Raw genomic sequence first — 16,859 nt, forward strand, 5'->3', positions numbered from 1 at the left:
CAAGCAGGAGGCTTGGCTCCGCTCAAGGCTACAAAGTTTCAATTATAGAAGATAAATCCCAGATACCAGGGCCTCTGCTTGGGTCACCGAGGGGTGTGGCTGGCCTGCAAACCACCACAGGCCCCTCGCCCAGGCCACACCACGCCTCAAGGGAACCTTCACCCTGATCCAGGACAACCTTCAGGGCAAACCAGCTGGCCCCCACCTGTGCACCAGGCCTCTATCCTATCTAATAAAAGGGTAATATGCAAATTGACCATCACCCCAACACACAAGATGACTGCCCCCATGTGGTCAAAGATGGCTGCCCCCAAGTGGACACAAGATGGCCACCACAAGATGGCCAGCAGGGGAGGACAGTTGGGAGGGACCAGGCCTGCAAGGGAGGGCAGTTGTGGATGATCAGGCTAGCAGGGGAGGGCAGTTGGGAGGGACCAGGCCTGCAAGGGAGGGCAGTTGGGGGCGATCAGGCCAGCAGGGGAGGGAAGTTGGGAGGGACCGGGCCTGCAAGGGAGGGCAGTTGGGGGCGATCAAGCCTGCAGGGGAGGGCAGTTAGGGGTGACCAGGCCTGCAGGGTAGGGTAGTTAGGGGTGACCAGGCCTGCAGGGGAGGGCAGTTAGGGGCAAACAGGCTGGCAGGGGAGTGGTTAGGGGATGATCAGGCTGGCAGGCAGAAGTGGTTAGGGGCCATCAGGAAGGCAGGCAGGCAAGCAGTTGGGAGCCAGCAGTCCTGGATTGTGAGAAGGATGTCCAACTGCCAGTTTAGGCCCGATCCTACCGGTATCATGCCTAAACAGGCAGTCAGACATCCCTGGAGGGGTCCCAGATTGGAGAGGGTGCAGGCTGGGCTGAGGGACACCCCCCCTCCTCCGTGCACGAATTTTGTGCACCGGGACTCTAGTTATCTGATAATCTTTAGAAGTAAAGAGGAAAGTTAAGAAGCTTTCTCTCTGACATTGCCTCCTCTGAGAGTTACAAAAGTATAAGAAAATTGTTGCCACTTATCAAATGTGGAATTATTTGAAAACAGCACTATTTTGTTTTAAAGCTCTAAGTATTGACAATGCAATTGTCCTAAAAGGAGACTTACATTTAACCTTTTACCAAGACTACATTAAACAGAATTGTTTTTACACTCCCCTTTCAGAAAGGATATATGCACACCTATGTTCATAGCAGCACAATTTACAATAGTAAGATTTGGAACTAGCCTAATTGTCCATCAGCAGATGAGTGGAGTAGAAAACTGGTACATCTACACAATGGAATACTATGCTGCTATAAAAAGAAGGAATTCTTAACCATTTGCAACAGCATGGATGGAACTGGAGAGCATTGTGCTAAGTGAAATAAGCCAGTCAAAGAAAGATAAATATCACATGATCTTGAACAACATAAATTGATGAACAAAAATAGAACCAGAGACATAGAAGCATAGAATAGACCGTCCGACCTATGAGGGAAGACATAGAAGCATTGAACCTACTAGTGTACCTTAGGTTTTTAGTTAAAATGTTCAAAACATAAACTTTATTCGCCCTTAGCTAGCCAAAAATTTTAATTAACCTGTATTCCAGGTAATTGATGTTAAATTGCATCAAGTACAATCACTCTTCAAATTTTAACTGAACTGGTTTTTGGTCCAGAAGAAATGGTGATTTTTGTCTACTGTTCATTCTTTCTTTTCGTCCTTCTAGTTTCAGATTTATTAACATTTTCCATAATTTCAAAATTATATTTTTCTTATTATATTTAGGAGTAAGAGCATTCTATAAATGTTTGCTCCAAAACCATTACTCCATCAATCTCATTAATATCATTTAGTACAGAGTATTTCAATTCATTCTGTTCAAAGGTATTGTGGAATAAAATATCTGAAAGAGGACAATTGAACATTGGCATGACTGAATTTTTTAAAATTTATCTTTATTGTTGAAAGTATTATAGATGTCCCTTTTTTTTATCCCCCATTCACCCCTGCTCCCTCGTTCCCACAGGCCTTCACCATACTATTGTCTGTGTCCGTGGGCAGGGCATGAAGGGAATTTCACAGACCTCTGAAATCTTAATGTTTTGCATTTCTAATGTACTTGTGCAACTGTGTAAATTCACATTTACTTTGGTGTTTTTTAATTATTTTTATTAAAACATTTTAATAGAATATTTAAGAGTAATTGTTTTATGGATCCTTAGCAAGAATATACATTCCAGGCTCAAAAACTTTGAAGTTTTAGTTGAAGAAGATTAAATAAATAATTTAGAAATACATTCTGTTTACCTGTTTTTTTAATATGTATTAAGCCGGTTGGACTGTGTGCCTTTTATAGTGATTGACTTTTTAATTTATTTATTTGTTGGTGTGTTGGTTTTTAAGAATTTATTTAAGGCATTCTGCTATTGGGAAATAATAATAAATAGGGTAAAGCTGCACCGTGATAAAAGAATGGGCTTGGGTTACTTTTAAAGAGACAAATGAGAAAAAAAAAAGAAATTGATTGGATTTTTGGGTTAAATGCAGTATTTAGTACATAATCATTCTGAACTTTTTTTCTCTGTTTGGAAGGGAAACTGAAATACCTAACATCAAGTATAATTGAGTCAAGTGAATGGTCTTTTGTTGTTGCCCTAGAGCTCTGCTCAATGGAATTTGATTTGATTTTAAATGGCTTTAGTATGGGGTTTAGCCAGGTCACTCTTACAGATTCTTGGAGAATGTCTGCCGTAGAACCTGGTAGATTTCTCTGGTGTTTTAAAAACTATAATAATATCCAAAGCCAGAATGGATACTTCCACTAGAACTAAATTAGTCTTTTCCAGACTTAGAGGGAATGCATCTTGTTCCCTTAACCATGTATGTATACTTTTTATTTAATAAAGAATACTTCATTTTATTTAACGATTGATAGAGAAGAAACAGTCTTTAGGAGTTTCAGTTTATTTTGTCCTAATGTGTCATTTGCTTACTTTGAATTTTTACTTATTTGAAATTATACTTCTCCTACTTTCAAAACTGATTTGATATAGCTTCATCTGTTCTCTCTTATGGTATATTTTGTTTGTCTCTTTATAGTGATCCTACTATGTTTTATGTGGTTTCTCTTATAATAGTATGCTTACTACATAAATATAACCTCAAACTTCATGTTTTCTACATTCTAGGTTGTGGTTTTTAAAAATATTAATTGAAAGTAGCTTTTTAGGAATCTGATAAATACCATTATAGGTAGTTGACTTTTTTTTTAAATTACAAATCTTGTGTGTGTTTTTTTCTTCTTCTTCTTTTAAAATTGATATTTAGAGAGAGGAAGGGAGAGAGAGAGAGAAGCATTTATGTGTGAGAGAAACATCCATCAGCCACCTCCACATGCTCCCTGACCAGAGATTGAACCCACAGCCTGGGTGTGTGCCCTGACTAGGAATCACACCCACCACCTTTGTGGTGTTCTGGATGAAGCTCCAACAACAGGACACTACTGCCAGGGTTCTTTTTCTTTTTTTGTTGTTCTCTTTCTTTACTCCATCTTCTTTATTTAAAATTTAACCTATGCAGTTAATAAAGGTAGCTTTTCCAGAAATAGGGACAGATAGACATTTTCAAATGGCTTTCTTAACATTCAGGAAATCTAATAATATATCATCTTTTTTTTTCCTTCTGAAACATAGAGCAAGTGTCTTGTTTTAGTGCTTTTTTTGTTTATGAAAGGGTGGCTCAGTTGGTTGGAACATTGTCCTATACACCAAAAGGTTGCAGGTTTGATTCCTAATCAGAGCACATACCTAGGTTTTAGGTTCGATTCCTGGTCGGGGCACATACCAATTGATGTTTCTCACATCGATGTTTCTCTCTCTCCCTTCCTCTCTAAATTCAATAAAAATATATCCTTGAGTGAGGATTAAAAAAAACCCCAAGGTAATTTGTGCTTATTGTAGAAACTTTGAAAAGAAATTGTAAGAGGAAAAATATCTCCCATAACCTTAGTGTCTGAGATAGTTATCAGGAATAATTTAGTCTATAGGTCCTTACATGCTTTTACTAATACATACGTTTTTTCTAATATATACATACACACACACACATACAGATCTGCATTTATATATACATATGACCAAACATTATCATAGTGTCTGTCTGTCTCTCTCTCTCTCTCTCTCTTTCCCCATATATTAAATATTAAAATTGGTATCTTATTATCATTTTATAACCTGCTTTTTAAGCTTAATGACATATTGTAAATTTTCACTTGCCACATTTTATGAAAGTTTATCATTATATCACATATAATTTATTTAACCAGCTCACTACTATGGAATTTTTAAGTTATTTTAATTTGAATTTCTTTCATTGGCATTACAAATTAACCCTTTGCACTCACTTGCTTTTTTCTTGATTCCTTTATTCTACTTGGGATTTAATTTTTTAAATACCCCAGATTTTATAAAGCGTGGCATTAGAATAAAAAACTGGAGTTTCTTTTCATACAAACTTATTTATTTGGATTTTTTTATATTTCAAATTATTGATACATTCAAAGAGTATAAAAGGAGCTGCTACCGATGCTAACCGTGTCGAGTCACACTCGACATCTGAGTGCAAAAGGTTAATATTATTTTATATATGTCTTAGCTTGTGATTCTTCTATTATGAAGTGCATATTCATTTGAAAAAAAGATTCTTTTCATTTATTTATAGGTAAATGTTATTAAACATATGAATATCATATACATTAAAATATTTTTATTGTTGGCTTTTTAATTTTTTTGAAGATATTTTTGGACTTGTAAACATTTTTATTTTTAGTAGTTAAATTCATAAATCTTTGTGCTTAGGTATATACTACTGCCATGTGCCTCAAAAGGTCTTCTCTCCTTGGAGTACAGAAAATTATATACATATTTTTTCTTAAAGCTCTTGAGCTTTACCTATTATATCCAAATATACTAATCCAATTTATATTGTGATACCTGGTAAGAGATAGGGAACAAAAATTTTTCCCCCAACATAAATTAGTCTGTTTTCTCAAGACTGTGTAAATGCTACCTCATACTAAGTCCCTATGGGCTGTTCTAATTATTTGTCTCTTCTGCCAATATTACAGTCATATATAATTCAATCTTTGTTAAAAAATAACCTTGTTCACTATTCCTTTGCTATACTTAACAAAACCTAACACTTGATTTTTTTTTCTGTTATCTTCTATTTTGCTGTATTTTTAAAAACTTGAGCTAACTTTAAAGCATCAGAAGTACTAAAGATCATTTTGGTTCAATTCAGTTCAACCAAGATTTATTGAATGTTTGCTATATATGAGATACTGTGCTTGTAATAGGAACACATAAATACATCAGATACCTGTGTAGTAGACTCCTTAGTCTGATTGAGTCAGATGGAGCATGTAAATGGTAAAGAAGTGGACTAATATTGAAAACTTCATTTTTTTTCTGATTATTCCTTATTACTTTCTTTAACCTATGATTTACTGGATGTAGCCATTTTATATGTATTTTTTCATTTTTGCTTTCTTTTTAATCCATAAATGATTAATTATTAAGCAACTTTGATTTAACAGAATTAAATTGACTCAAGCATATTAAATATGGTTACTTTTTCATGTTCATATAATAATAGTCTGTTTACTTTTTTCTAATTAATAAACTGGTAATGTGTAATTCTATTTTTAGTTCTATAAATGTTTACTGAATTCTTGCTAGACACTACTTAAGGAGTTGTAGCAAAATAAAAATGAATCTCTGACAAATTTATAATCTAGTGGGGGAATTTACCATTTACAAAAATAATAGCAAAATAAAACAATAGTCATTGAGAGTACTGTTTGTTGTGTGATAGCCATGTTGTGAGAAAGGTAATATATATCTTGTTTAATCCTTGTAAGAGCCTATATAGTCTACCAGATATTTTTTGACTCTATCCCTCACTTTACTGAGGCCTTTTCTTATTGTCATCTGAGAAGCTTTCCTGTTCAAACCCATTTAAAATACCAGCCCATGTAACTTTCAATGCTGTTACCTTGTTTTGTTTGTCTTCATAGTACTAATTATATAAAACTAGAGGCTGGTGCATGAAATTCGTGCACTGGAGCGGGGTGTCCCTTAGCCTGGCCTGCTCCCTCTTGCAATCCGGGACCCCTGGGGGGATGTAGCAGTGTGCCAAGCGGCAGGCAGCCAGGGAGGAGCCAGTACTGGGGCTGGGCACTGCGCCTCTCATGCTCATCCCGGCCTGCTGCAGCTGCCGCCGCCACTCTGTAGTGCTGTCGCAGAGTCAGGAGAAGCTCCCACCGCCGCAGCTGTGCTCGCCAGCCATGAGACTGGCTTTGGCTGAGCGGTGCTCCCCCTATGGGAACGCACTGACCACCAGTGGGCAGCTCCTGTCTTGAGCATCTGCCCCCTGGTGGTCAGTGCACATCATAGCGACTGGTCGACCCGTCATTCCGGTCGTTCCAGTCGTTCTGTCATAAAGGTCGCTTAAACTTTTATATATATATATATATATATATATATAGCCATATATATATATAGATATAGATTATAAGCCTTAACATTGTATTTGCTTGTTTGTTTCCCTGCTAGAATGAATATTGAGTGGAAGACTATAAACAATGGGTTGTAGCAGTTTGGGGTTGCAAAGGACAAAATTTAATTTAGTTCATAACATTTCACTTCCTTAAGCATAAATTTCTTCATCTGTAAATGGGTGTGGACTTAGTGCCTATTTCATAGGTTGGTCAGGCTGTTCATTCTTTTATTCAATAAATATTCATTGATCTGCTACTCTGTGGCAGACACCATTTATGAAAATGGGGTAATACAGTGAAAAAGACAGTACTGACCTCATGATACTTTCATTCTAGTGGGAGAAACAGACAATAAATAAATAAAAATTAATTTTATAATATATTATGTAGTAGCCAAGTTAATTTTCTCCCAAGTGTCCTTCCCTACTTCATCCCTACAATCTGAACATTTTTTTTCTTTTCCATTCCTAGTTATTTCTGTTTATCCATGAATAATGGTTCTTATCTCAGTCCTTCTAAGAAATTCTAATTTTCAGTGCCTCTTCTAAAGTTTGGTGTTGCAGAATAAGTGTGATATTACTCACATAGCCTGAATAATATAGGACCAGCACCTTCCTTTTCTGGATCCTGTTTATATCTATCAGTAAAGCCTAAACTCAGTATTATTTTGATTTACTGGTGTGGTTTGTTTTTTGATTATTTGTTTTCCCTTTGTAAAGTATTGTTTATGCATATTAAAGATCCCATCAATTAAAATTCTTGACTCTTTTTTTTTCATTGTAATACGTCTTTCACTATAGATGCACTGTTTTACAGGATTGGGTTATGTATATATATATATGAATTTCCATTAGCAAAACTGCTTTTGAGACTTCAAATGGCTGAGTGTGGAGATTATTAGTAAATATGACCTGAAGGTCAGAATTGAGATTTCATAGCAAATTTGGATCACATTCCAAGGACATATAATATCAAACTCAATTTTTAATAGGATAGTTGCTTCTAGTTAAATTTTTTCAAGTTCAAATTCACTGAATTGGCTTCAAAGGCACCTCAACATCCTGCCTGCTTAACTGCTCTCAGTCCCAGCTTTGATTCTATACTATCCATTTATTTGACATCCCTCCCTCCAAATCTGGGTAGGATCTTACTATTACACTTGCTTGCTAGAACAGGAAACATGATGCCATGTTCTCACGTCCATGCATTAGGTGCTTTAGACCAGTTCCAGCTATTTTGAGCATGTTACCCTCTGCTCCCTATTTCTTTCCACCCACTTACTTTATTTTCTTTCTGGATTATCTTTTTTATGCACATCTCTCCAACTTGACTCACTATTTTGAGGATAGGGCCTGGAATTTTTTTACTTGTATACTTCCTAACTCACCAGTGCTTACTCCAGTATAGTGTGTATAGTAGATCAGAGAGTCTTTGCAAACTCTCTGATAATTGAGAATAAACAAATAAATGGGGTAAAGACTATTTGGAATTAGTTTTTTAAATTATAGAAATATAAACGTAAAAGCCTTTATTTGTGTAAATTAAGAAATCTTTTAGTAATACTATAATAAATAACCTATTCTCCATTTAAACCGTGTATATATAGTGGTTTACATTACATATTTGTACCATATTTTACTGAGTACTTGTTCTGCACATCCACAAATGAACATGTTAGACTATTTTATAAAAACTATAGATATTAATTGACATATACAAACTTAGCTATCTACTTTTTATAATTAGTAATAAAGATATTATGAAAAGCTAAATTGTTTCCTTAGCAGAATTCTAATTCTGAGTTTTTCTTTTTACAGTCACACAAAAGAAGTGTTAAGACTTGCCTTTTGAGACACTGAAGGCTAAAGGTAATGGCCAATGAGATTTTTCTTGAATAGGTTTTATCTTCTTGAAAAGTTTTATAATATTTAAGTGTTTGGGTTTACAAACTCAAGTCTTTCCTTTATTGCCCTTTAATGCATTAACTATCCTTTTCTATGTCTGCCTAAAGAATAATCTGAAATTATAACTCAAGAAAGAAAAAAGCTTGTGTTATCTGAGAATATCTCAGCCTAATTAGGTGGTGTTGTATCCTTTCTTCCTTCTATATGGGAATGTATTATGGCCCCTCCCCTTGTTTAAATCAGTTTGGAACTCTTCTAATTCTATACCTTTCCCTTTTCTTAAATATGCATATTGACTCAAAACCAATAAGTCAGTACCTATTCCGCATCAGAAAGAGCTTTATAACTAACTCTAAAAAATAAAAATGCATTTGTTGGAAACAGCAAAACTGTTCAGATGAGATCTCATGGCTACAAAAGTCCAGAATTGCAGGCAAGAAGTTTACAATCGACTTGTGTCCCTTCATTGTGTATAAAGAGCTCATAGGGATTGAAGAAGGTTTCTTAGACAAGAGGGGGCTGTAATTACTTTGCTCCTTACATGCATGGTTAGATCTTCCAGTGAGAATAACATGGTAGGGTAATTTATTATAGAAGAGTAAATCACAGATTACATTGGAGGGATGGGGTGGTGTGATCCAACCATCACTTAAACATGTGTGATAGCTTGTTTTTCATTTCTTTACACCAGTGCACACCTCAAACATTCTATTTAGCAGTGGGATATGCAAATTGTTCCAAATGCAGCAGCAGTACTTTCACCTGAATGTCAAAACTGTCAGGGAGCTTTAAATCAAATCTTTATAACATTTAAAAAAAGTACCCAGCCCCAAGATTGAGGCATCAAACTAACTGCAAAAACTTGACTCCCATACTTTCAAATAGCTCTTGTATGTCAACAGGGTAATGTCAAAGTTCTAATTCACCTGCTTTCTAATTTTAACCTTTTAAGGGTTTTATTTTATTTGGCTTAATTATGATATTTTCTATAAATTAATGATAAATGCCTTGATTAATAAAACCAAATGTCAGAGAAAATGACAACTTGATGAAAAATTAATACTTGGCAATATTTTAAGATATGGAAGTACTAAAGATGTATCTTAAACTTCATACTTCATCAGCTCTTTTTGAAGGTGGGTAACTAGAATTTTTCTTGAGCCTAGGTTTTCATAACCACATGTGTATATGCATTTTAGCAATATAATTTTCAGCTGTTGCTTTTACTATTAGCTGTTATAGATAGAAATATATTCATACATTCTCTCTTCTTGACCCCATAATATTTTTTAAATAATATTTTGATTGATTTTAGAGAGGAAGGGAGAAGGAGAGAGACAGAGAAACATCAACGATGAGATCGGCTGCCTCCTGCACCCCCCCCCCCCACTGGGGATTGAGCCTGCAACCTGGGCATGTGCCCTTGATCAGAATCGAACCCAGGATCCTTCAGTCCGCAGGCCAATGCTCTATCCACTGAGCCAAACCAGCTAAGGCCCCATAGTATTTTTTATTTCACAAAATCAAGGTAATATTTTCTATTTGCATTAGTTCTAGAGATGAAGCTATCATACTGAGTCTACATACTAGAAGCAACGTATGTTTGTGTGTGTGTGTGTGTATTTCAAGAGATCTCATGGTGTAAAATGTAGTAATTGGTGATTGGATACCTGCTAGACTATTCATTCATTTATGAATATATAAGCTGTTATATTTTAAAATTATTCAGTAAAATAATATATACACAGAGAGAGCACAACCTTTCAAAGAGAAATTGATTTTAACATGGAGATTGCTTTTTTAAAATATCTCTTTTTCTAACATTTTATTAAAATACCTGAATAACAATAAAGAATTGTAACTTGCTTCCCCCCTCCCCTTTTAAACTGTTGCTTAAATTAAAAACAAACAAACACTGAAGTATAAGAAATATCACTATTTTATTTTTCTCCTTTAACTGGAGATCATGGATTTGAAAGATTTTTAAAAACCCTATTTTTTTTAATCTTCACAAATACCAGGATGACTTTTTAATATGAATACTTAAATATTCTATTAAATGTTATGTGGAAATGGTAGTATGCAGGATTACAGCCCAGTTTGTTTTTTTATTTTCATATATCACAGATAAAGCTGCCAACCAAATGCGGGAAGGCATGATGGCCTCTTCTGTGTTGTACTTTGGTTTGGTTGTTCGGGGATAAAAAGACCCACATAATATACTGTCAGTAAAATGAACTCACTTTGACCATCTGTTCGTGTAATGACATGATGGTTATACCTATCAACAGACATTTGTGCCAACTAATGATAAAGTCACTTTTTTCCTGTAATATACTTACAATTTCCAGGTAGTTATTTCAGGTATGCTACTATGCATAGTAAGATAAATAGAGGTAAGTGCTGGCAACATTCTATAAATACAATATATGCCAATCACAAGGGGAAACATTATTCAAGAGAGATTTCTAGTACTATTAAAAACTGGAGTTGGATTGTGCTGACTCTTCCCTTAGCTGGCAATAGGCTTTATGGTTTTTGTGTCATGCCTGGTTCCAAGCCTCCAGTCTGTCCTGGCAAAGCTGCTTGATGAGGAGAAGCCACCAGCATAGCTGCCCTGACTGCTTACATACCTGTCATGAATAATAAATTCATCAGCTAGTTAATCATTGCATTGTATCTGTCTCTGTTCCTTCTTAGCTGATCACTGCCCAGAGGAGTTTAAGTTCCATTGTAACACAAAGCTTTCTATTATGTTTCTATACTTGCATTTATTTGTATGCAAAAGCATCCATTCTTCATTTTTCATATACCAGTACTAAGACATGCCCCACTTCTTTGACAGGTCTCAAATTAGATATTAAACAAAGTGCATCCCCTAACCTCCTTTTCCCCGTTTATTCTATTTTTTGGCCTTTCATCAATTTACTTTCGCATGTGAACCAATTAACTTTTATTTATTAGTTAAAATTTAAGGAAATACTAATATTTATCTCACAATCCACAAATTTATAAATTTTTAGCTGAGATTCTAGTTATTTGGGATAAGTACTATAATTGAATGTCATCCTTTTCCCAAAATGTCTATAAATAAAGAAGATAGACTGAATCAAAAAATAATCTCGAAAAGGCTTTTGCTTGGTATTACATTTTTTGATTTTAGAAATGAGGACAGTGGACTCGACTTTACTCAGAATCATTAGTTTCAGGGAATTGAGTTGTAATAATTTATACTTGATGTTTGAATTAACACATAGTTGATGTTCTTTGAGGAATCTAAATCTCATGGAAAATTAAAGTTTTAGACTCTCTCTCTTTAAAAACATACAAATATTATAAAAAATGTTCTTTAATGGACTTAAAATACCTGAATTTCCAGTTTCAGTACTTAAATTAGATAATATCTTCTCTCTAAATGACTTTTTAGCACCTTTGGAAACTGTTCTCTCCTTTAAGCCTACCGTATTTTATTGTGGAGCTCAAGTGAATGAGACCTTACTAGCTTTCTAAGTTGCCTAATGTAATCTTAAGTATCAGAAGAACGATCAGTTCTCTTAAGTAGGATTCATTTACCTTATTTGTTTTCTTGGAAGCTTGTGTTTATTAATTGAATAAACTACGCTCATGAAACTCACTGATAAATAGAGCAATCAAAAGATATCAAGAGAAACCATGAACATTGTCCACCATATGTAGGGGATTTGTGTTTCTTGCCTGAATGCTGCATTTATTCTTCCTCCCTATCTACTGTTTCCTCCAATATTCAGATCTCTCTTTATATCCTTTAGTGATGACAAGATGTTTTTTATTTCTCTAATGAAGTGGGAAACAGATTAACGTGCTTTCTTCTTGGGAATTAGACTACTTATTGTAGTACTGCTGAACATATCTTTGTAATGCTCCCCACCCCTACCCACAACTAATTAGTGACTTTCAGAATTAGGGAAAATCTTGCTTGTGCAGTGGCTCTATATTTACCAGTGATCATGGAAGTGTTACTAATACACTTGTCAGTATTAAAAAAGAATTAAGTAAATAAAGGGCCAGATGGTAGAGCCCAGGACCTATGAAGAGCCCAGTATGTGTGGGCTGATCCATTGGAATGTCAGAAACATATTACCTGGCTAAGTGGAACCAGAGTTTGGGTTTCACTTATAAGAAAAAGGCCATTTTTCAAATGTGTTTTCTTATGATAGAGTGACTTACATGTTCAGATCTCATTTTTACTAGTAATATTTCCCTGTACATCAAAAGCCAACAGTGTTTACATGTATCAGAAAAGTCTCTTGGAATTGGACATAGTAGCATCAAAGTACAGCAATTACCATGTGAGCATTTTTGCTGGTTAAGAGAAGAATCCTGCTTTATTCTCTCACAAAAACCTATGTTATTACTATTATAATTTATTTATTACATTTTATTATAATTGAATATTTGTGTCCTTCAATAGACTCTTTGGCTCATGATATAAAGAATCTGGTTATATAGGGGCTGTAGTGCATGGCCATATGAGGAAGTAATAAATATTCTTAGAGTTTTGTTATAATAAAAGCATTATAATAGTGGTTATAATAAGATTAATCTGAAGAAATTAAGAAAGCAAACTTCCTTTCTTTCCTATGATTTGTCTTTACATGTATACATATATAAACATCTTGTTTCCCACTCTAATTTCCATCTTTTTTATTTTTCATCTATTTTATTTTTAAATGTGTTTCAGATATTTTCGGTTTCTAGGTTAAGTGGATGGATCAGTGAATTACTGGGTAGGTATATTGCCTAAATAGAGTGTACATTTAAAAAAACTTTTCTCCCCATAATCACACAAATAATACTAGAGGATATTAGCTAAACATAGGTCTCTCACCTTGCATCACTTCATCCATCTTTCTATCATGCAGCAAGTATTTATTGAATTTCTGCTCTGTGCCAGGAGCTTCCTAGGTGTTAGACATACTGTTGAACCAAAAAATACATAGTCTTTAAATTTGTGGAGCTTACAGTCTAGTAGGAAAATATAATAAACACATAAATATTACACACATGGTTATATAACTAAATTAAAAAATTAAATTTTGCTGGACTTCTCAATTTTGGCATAGTTAGGGAATTTGATCTGCACTGGGAGAATTATCTTCAGTAGCCTGCCTTATTAATAGTAGATAACTTCTAGATTTCAAAAATGCAGGCAGGCCAAATTAATTCAAATTATATTTTAAGGTACAAGTGGCCTTGGGATGATAGGTGGAGCAATATTTGTTTTCAAGGTGAGTAATAAAGAAAAGTGTTGTAAACTTCGGCTTACTATATATCAATATGTATTTTCAAATCTCAAATTGAAAAATCAGAGGGATAGTTTCTAACATTTGTTTAATTATAAAATATTTCTTTTAAATATTGTTTATTAATAGTTCTGTGAATTGGGTTGTAGGAATAGTGATGGAGGAACAGGTGATGGAAATGTATATTTATTTCTTCTTCTCTTTGGACATGTGTGTGGAATATTTTTGTGTTCTGATCAGATTGTTCATTATGCTCTCTTTGGATGTGTGTCCTGTTTGGCCTTCCTGCTTTGCATGCTCGTTCAAAGGCATACCAAGTCATTATGCTGGACTTTAGCCTTGTTCAGTAAAAAGGCCATTTTCTCCATCAGCTGTCCACTTGGATATTCTTTTTACTCTCAAAAAGATTTTATATTCATTCAGCGTGTATTAGATGGATTTGTCAAATTACTCACTGATAATCAGTTTTTTAAAGTTATAATTTGAGCTATGACCTCTCAAACTGTGAATTATAAGGTTTGACCCTTTGGTTCACTGTTTGACACAGCAGCCATTAATTATAGTTTTTAAAGGACATTTTATTTCATTTAGAATTTGTATGATGAAAAAAGTTTGAGTATTTTCCATTTAACTTTCAAGAATAAGTGCTGAAATGTAAATATAAAAATGTGTACATTGGAATATAATAAATAGCTGGCTTGCATATGCATGCTATATTGAAATGTATTTGTGCATATTTCTAGCAGTACATTAAGTCTGTTGTACATACCAATAGAAATAGAAATTTCAATATAATAACCTGTGTGTTACACAAAGATTATACTTATTTTATGTAACTCTTGTTATCAGGATGAGACAGACTTTTAAATATGTTTATCATGGTGATAGAGACTTTATTACCATTTGAATCTAGTCTTTTTCTTTTCCTTGCGCAGGAATTCAGAAGTAGGTGCTTATGAAGACCCAGTGTCAAATTTTCTGAAACTAATTGTAAACACTTTTTATTTACAAAGAATATTGAATCATGTTTAGATTTCCCAGAATGCCCTGAGATATGGATCTACCAGCTCCTCTTCCCACTAGCTTCTCTTAACCCTTTGCACTCGCTTGCTTTTTTCTCGATTCCTTTATTCTACTCGGGATTTAATTTTTTAAATACCCCAGATTTTACAAAGCGCGGCAGTAGAATAAAAAACTTGAGTTTCTTTTCATACAAACTTATTTATTTGGATTTTTTTATATTTCAAATTATTGATACATTCAATAACCGTCACACTCGACATCTGAGTGCAAAAGGTTAATATGTAATCATCCAATCTTTTAGATACGTAACATTTTAGGAATTTTATTTTCCTATTGCAAAAACCAATTCTTTGAACTAAAAGTAAGGACTTGTAAATACATTATGGGGATTTTGAAATATGAAAACTGTTTTCAGAGATCAATAGGCTCAGAAAAGTTCATTTTAATTTTCAAGATTTATACTGATCTCATTTTGTTTGGTAAAGATATTTTTTTACCTTTTCCTGTTTCTCATATTACTTAATAGCTAATACAGGATGATACAGAATTTTTCATTTATTGAAAAAAATTTTGTTTTAGAGAAAGAGGAAGGGAGAAAAAGAGAAACATCAATTTGTTGTTACATCCACTTACACATGCATTGGTTGTTTCTTGTTATGTTCCCTGATTGGAGATCAGACTTGCATCCTTGGCATATCAGGATGACACTCGAATCAACTGAGCTACCTGGCCAGGACCGTCATTAAAATTTTTAAAAATTTGGTCCCAACCTACTTTTTGAGCACCTAACTTGCAAATTTCTCTCCCACTCTTCGTATCAGGCCTCACCTCCTTTCCCTAAGCTCATAATTCTTTCTGACCATACTGCACTGCTTGCTGCCTTAACATACCCTGGCTTGCCATGCTTTGTGCCTGTTCTCAATGCTCATTCAGCCTGTTGTGGCCTTCTTGTAACCCAGAAAAATGCTGTGTCCCTAGAGGAGGCCTAATTTATCCTCTACTACAGAATCAACACATCTTTCTTAGTGCCTCCATATTTATGCACATGAGTATAACACTTAACCCATTGTGTCATAGTTTTTACCTATGCCCATCTCCTTTCCCAGAGGATAAACTTCATTAGGGGAAGGAATATGCCTTCTTCACTTTTGTTTTTAGTTCAGACCATGTTCTCAATAAATGTTTTTTGAATTAACTGGTCTGTCAGACTTAGAGGAACTATATCATCAGTTACACTAAGAATTTATCTACAACACAAACATAGCAAAAAAAGGATCCTTTAAAAGTTATGTGGAGAAAACCAAGATGGCGGCATAGGTAAACACCTGAACTTGCTGCCTAGCACAACCACTTCAAAACTACCACTAAAAGACAAAATGGACATCATCCAGAACCACAGGAAGGCTTGCTGAGTGGAAATTCTACAACTAGAAGGGAAGAGAAAAGCACACTGAGACTCAGAGGAGCTGCAGAAGTAAAGGCAGAGGTACAGAGGCACACGCGTGGAGAGGGCTGGCAACTGAATACGAGGCTGGCTTTCTCAATCCGCAGGGAGACACAAGTTCCTGACTGCTCTGAACTCCAGGTCCGGGCGAGACTCTGGGGATCCAGACTCCTACGGGGAGAAACTGGACTGTCTGGCAGCGGGCAGAAGTTGAGGGCAGTTTTCTCTCAGGGGTGCTTGCAGCGACTACCAAGGGACACTGAGACCCGGGGGCATCTTAGGGCAGGCCTGACAGGAAGCCATTGCTGTTTGCTCCGCCCTGAGACTCCGCCCCATCCAAGCTGTGCTCAGAGGCTTTTGCATAAGAATGGCCTGGTCCTTTGAAATCTAAACTTACCTCACAAACTGCAGCTGAGTCAGAGAGACCCAGAACATCCAAAAGAAGGCCCAAGGCCCCACAGCAGCTTGCATTGCTTCACAGATGGGCCTCATCTGGGCACCTTCAAAACCCAAACCAAGAAGAGGAATCTGCAGATCTCTCCGTAGCTCCTGCTGGTTTGCCTTAGGCAGAGGCTAAATTAGCACCTCCTTGGAGATCCAAGAGCCAGTGTACCCAGTGATCAGAGTGAGAACATCCAGATTACAACTCCTCAGATCCATAAGGGACACACTCAGGG

The 16,859-nt window shown here is 35.4% G+C and overlaps 1 protein-coding gene across 12 annotated transcripts in view; it reads left to right on the forward strand.

The window, feature by feature from the left end:
- The window catches only part of ZBTB20 (zinc finger and BTB domain containing 20), an 899,572-nt gene that overhangs the window by 162,574 nt on the left and 720,139 nt on the right, over positions 1 to 16,859 (forward strand). For all 12 annotated transcript variants that reach the window (XM_079767021.1, XM_079767031.1, XM_079767032.1 and 9 more), the window contains one exon: positions 8,347 to 8,397. The gene's annotated coding sequence lies outside the window, so the exon portion shown is untranslated. The remainder of the gene's footprint in view (positions 1 to 8,346; positions 8,398 to 16,859) is intronic.

The sequence above is a fragment of the Cnephaeus nilssonii genome (assembly GCF_951640355.1).
Source record: "Cnephaeus nilssonii genome assembly, chromosome: 3".
Lineage (NCBI taxonomy): Eukaryota > Metazoa > Chordata > Mammalia > Chiroptera > Vespertilionidae > Cnephaeus > Cnephaeus nilssonii.